Below are 5,433 nucleotides of genomic sequence, written 5' to 3' on the forward strand. Positions count from 1 at the left end.
TTAGGCAAAGACGAAAACAAAACTGTAGCACGATCTCTAAGTGAAAACGGAAATAACTTCAATTTAACAATATCACTATCCGTATCTTTCTTCTTTTGCATCTCACACAAATCAACAAAGTTGTTTAGATGGGTAGCGACATCTTCACCAGGAAGACCGGAGAATTGATCTTTCATAACAAGATTCAGCAAAGCTGTATTGATTTCACAAGACTCAACATCATTAAGAGGAGCAATCAGAGTACTAAGGAAATCATTATTATTGGTATTGGAGAAATCACACAATTTGGTATTATATTGCGCCATCGCGACAAGTAATCCAACACACAAGCAAGCAAAAAGGGCATGCGAAAGAGAGAGGAGATTGGGAAAGAGAGGGCAAATAAAACGGCAAGGTTGATGTGGGGGAGAGGAAAATGAGAGGCAAATGGCAAACGAGAGGCTTCAACATGGTGGTCGGCTGGGTCCGGCTCTCATGGTGATTGTGGTACTCAACTCTTCGCCGTGTCTTCCTGGGGTGCTCCCGTTCAAAGAGGCTGGAGGTGGAGTGCTACGTCTTGAGCTTGCATTGGTTTTCCTTGAAGAGGAAAGGGTGATGCAGCAATAGTAGCGTAAGTATTTCCCTCAGTTTTTGAGAAGCAAGGAATCAATCCAGTAGGAGGCTCCTCAAAAGTCCCACGCACCTACACAAACAAACAAGAACTCGCAACCAACGCAATAAAGGGGTTGTCAATCCCTTCACGGCCACTTGCGAAAGTGAGATCTGATAGAGATAATATGATAAGATAAATATATTTTTGGTATTTTATAATATAGATTGGAAATGTAAAGATGCAAATAAAAGTAGATTGAAAGCTTATATGATAAAAGATAGACCCGGGGGCCATATGTTTCACTAGTGGCTTCTCTCAAGATAGCATAAGTATTACGGTGGGTGAACAAATTACTGAAGAGCAATTGATAGAAAAGCGAATAATTATGAGATTATCTAGACATGATCATGTATATAGGCATCACGTCCGTGACAAGTAGACCGACTCCTGCCTGCATCTACTACTATTACTCTACACATCGACCGCTATCCAGCATGCATCTAGAGTATTAAGTTCATAAAGAACAGAGTAACGCATTAAGAAAGATGACATGATGTAGAGGGATAAACTCATGCAATATGATATAAACCTCATCTTTTTATCCTCGATGGCAACAATACAATACGTGCCTTGCTGCCCCTGTTGTCACTGGGAAAGGACACCGCAAGATTGAACCCAAAGCTAAGCACTTCTCCCATTGCAAGAAAGATCAATCTAGTAGGCCAAACCAAACTGATAATTTGAAGAGACTTGCAAAGATAACTTAATCACACATAAAAGAATTCAGAGGAGCTTCAAATATTTCTCATAGATAAACTTGATCATAAACCCACAATTCATCGGATCTCGGCAAACACACCGCAAAAAGAGTTACATCAAATAGATCTCCAAGAAGATCAAGGAGAACATGGTATTGAGATTCAAAGAGAGAGAAGAAGCCATCTAGCTAATAACTATGGACCCGAAGGTCTGTGGTAAACTACTCACAACTCATCAGAGAGGCTATGGTGTTGATGTAGAAGCCCTCCGTGGTTGATTCCCCCTCCGGCGGAGCGCCGGCGAAGGCTTTGATAACCCGCAAGTATACGGGATAGTTGTAGCCTCTTTCGATAAGTAAGAGTATCGAACCCAACGAGGAGCTAAAGGTAGAACAAATACTCTCTCAAGTCCTATCGGCCACTGATACGACTCTACGCACGCTTGACGTTCGCTGTACCTAGAACAAGTATGAAACTAGAGGTACTTTGTAGGTGTGGTAGGATAGGTTTGCAAGATAATAAAGAACACGTAAATAAAAGTAAGGGCTGTTTAGATAAAGATGCAATAAAGTAAATATAGCGAGTGTGGAAAAGTGGTGGTAGGAGTTGTGGAATTGTTCCTAAGCAATTGACTACGTTACTAGACCGGTAATCACTATTGCAATTCTATTTGAGGGAGAGGCATAAGCTAACATACTTTCTCTACTTGGATCATATGCACTTATGATTGGAACTCTAGCAAGCATCCGCAAATACTAAAGATTCATTAAGGTAAAACCCAATCATAGCATTAAAGTATCAAGTCCCCTTTATCCCATACGCAACAATCCCCTTACTCGGGTTTGTGTTTCAGTCACTCACGCAACCCACTATAAGCGAATCATGAACGCATTGCAACACCCTATAGCGGGAATCCCTCACGCTTGCGCGACACGGAGGGTACCATAGGACAGCACCAATAATAAAACATGCAACTCAAACCAATCATAGCAATTCATCAATCACCGATAGGACAACAAAAATCTACTCAGACATCATAGGATGGCAACACATCATTGGATAATAATATGAAGCATAAAGCACCATGTTCAAGTAGAGGGTACAGCGAGTTGCGCGAGAGTGGACCGCTGGATATAGATGGGGGAAGGTGATGGAGATGTTGGTGAAGATGACAACGGTGTTGGTGAAGATCGCGGTGATGATGATGGCCCCCGGCGGCATTCCGGCGCCACCGAAAGCAAGGGGGAGAGAGCCCCCCCCCCCTTCTTTTTCTTCTTCCTTGACCTTCTCCCTAGATGGGAGAAGGGTTTCCCCTCTGGTCCTTGGCTCCCATGGCGTGGGAGGGGCGAGAGCCCCTCCGAGATTGGATCTATCTCTCTATCTGCGTTCTCAGATTCTACCCCTTCACCGTTTCTTAAATATCCGGAGATCCGTAACTCCGATTGGGGTGTATCTTTCGCCTAGATTTTTCTCGTAAAATTAGCTTTCTTGCGGCAAAAGAAGGGCATCAACCGCCTTACGGGTGGCCCACGAGAGTCCAGGGCGCGCCCAGGGGGGGAGGGCGCGCCCCCCTGTCTCGTGGCCACCCCGGACACCGTTTCGCGTTGATTCTTCCTTCAGAAAATCCCAAATATTTCTCCATCCATATTTATCCCGTTTGGATTCCGTTTGATATGGGTTTCCTGCGAAACATAAAACATGCAATAGACAGGAACTGGCACTGGGCACTGGATCAATATGTTAGTCCCAAAAATAATATAAAAAGTTGCCAAAAGTATATGAAAGTTGTAGAATATTGGCATGGAACAATCAAAAATTATAGATACGACGGAGATGTATCAGGCTCCAAGATGGGATCTCACGGATACAGAAGGTTACGGTGATGGAAATAATTTTTCGTGGTCGCCCCTAATGTTCTCGGGGTATGTGGGTATATATAGGAGCAAGAAGTAGGTCGGTGGACGCTCGAGGGGCCCACGAGATAGGGGGCGCGCCCAGTAGGGGGGGCGCCCTCCACCCTCGTGGCTTCCTTGATTGCTTCTTGACTTGCACTCCAAGTCCTCTGGATCACGTTTGTTCCAAAAATCACGCTCCCAAAGGTTTCATTGCGTTTGGACTCCGTTTGATATTCCTTTTCTTCAAAATACTGAAATAGGCAAAAAAAACAGCAATACGAGCCGGGCCTCCTGTTAGTAGGTTAGTCCCAAAAATGATATAAATGTGTAAAGTAAAGTCCATAAACATCCAAAACGGGTAATACAATAGCATGGAACAATAAAAAATTATAGATAGGTTGGAGACGTATCATGGAGCGGCTTCGTCTTGCACGGAACTTCGGTGGAGATGTCAAGTCATGCCTGATCGACAGGTGCTACGCCTTGTCATGCCTGGTCGGTAGGTGCTACGCATGACATATCTTCCAAAGACTTCAAGCTGTGTTGGCTGGTGGTACTTGGCAGCATTGGTGCTGAGGTGTATCAGTGGCGACCGCGACATGCTCAGCTGTTTGCGCACAGGGAGGAGGTGCCGTTGGACACCGTGGTGGCGTCGACGGTAGCTGGACCGAGCAAGGTTGATGCATCAGTACAGTTCAAAAGATGGAGCGGTAGCAGTTGATGGCGGCGGCCTCTGAGTGCACGCCGGACCGGTGAGACCCATGCCCGGTAGGCGTCCTGGATGGGACCTCAGGTCTTAGATGTTAGGTTTGGCTGCTATATCTGTTTGGTATTAAACCCAGGCTATCTGCGCCCCTTCATCAATTGGATAGGTGTAACGACAGTTTGTTGCTTAGACCGCGGCTTTAGTGTTACTGTTGTATTACTTTGTAAGGTCTTGTGAGAATAATTAATAAAATGGCAGTATGCACCGTCCAGATGCAGAGACCGGGGGTCTCCTCCTTTTCTAAAAAAAATGCAGAAGTTGAAGTTAGCTCTAATCGACTAGATGATGTTTAGTTACTGGATCCTATGATCTGCCGGTTGTGGCTTGATGTTTTTTTTTTCAGTTTTTCATTTAGTTTGTTTGCTCCTTTTGCGAGTTGTACTGGATTGCAGACTTGGCTACACTTTATTTCGTGTTAATAAAATGGCCACATGCATCATTATGATGCAGAGGCTGGGGGTCTTCCTCCTTTTTCAATTTTTGTTTTGCAGAAGTTGAAGTTATTCCTCAGTCAGAGGCATGTGCTAGTGTACAGAGTTTTTGCTGAATGCACATAGTGGTCTGTATTTCCAACAATTTGTTATAGTCAGTGGCCAAACTTGCACATATGCTGCACAATTGTGATCATTGTTATCAGTGAGGTGCATCTCTAAGCCTGATATTATGGTTCAGTTTGCATTCTTACTTACACATATATGCCGCACAACCAAGTGAGCAGGACATGTACTTATAAAACAACACTAGAGAAGCTCTAAACTTTCAAGAGCAAGAGTAACATATTTTCAGAGATGTATAGTTCAGGAGATTGTGCAGTCAGCAACCAAAACAGATTTTCTTGCAGCTATACGTATTTGCTGATGACTCATCTCCCTCTTCTCTCAGTTTCTGATCTGGAACATGGCACAAAGATTTTATCCCCTGTTTTTTAGCTTGCACTGATATCTGAATTCAGTGCATCTGCAATTCTCCATGATACATTCAAAATCTGAGAAGAGTAGGAACAAACACCCATGAATACCTAGTGATATTGGGAATTTGGACTAAAAGCTAGCTTTCCCGTTCAAATTTTGTTTCTCTCACCATACATCAGACCAACTCACCAACACATGTGCAAGAGCGAATTGTTAATGCAATTGTGTTCATACCAGTAGATTGAAATCAAAGTTATTGTTTCCTGAGCTTGAGAATGCAAATGCTTGTGGGTACGGTCGAAGCAGACTGGACAGCAGGTGCATTTTCAGATCAAATGTGCTCTTGAGACTGAACGAGATCTATGAAGCCAGCGCATGCAGTGCAATGGCCACGTGAACGTGCAGTCTTTAATGGCAGTATTTCTTGCCCAACACTACTAATGCAGAAGCGATCAATCACATGGACTCCTCTTCAGGTTCTTGAGGCCGCATTTTGAGGATCTTGCTATTC

Source organism: Triticum dicoccoides, chromosome 3B (genome assembly GCF_002162155.2).
Source record: "Triticum dicoccoides isolate Atlit2015 ecotype Zavitan chromosome 3B, WEW_v2.0, whole genome shotgun sequence".
Lineage (NCBI taxonomy): Eukaryota > Viridiplantae > Streptophyta > Magnoliopsida > Poales > Poaceae > Triticum > Triticum dicoccoides.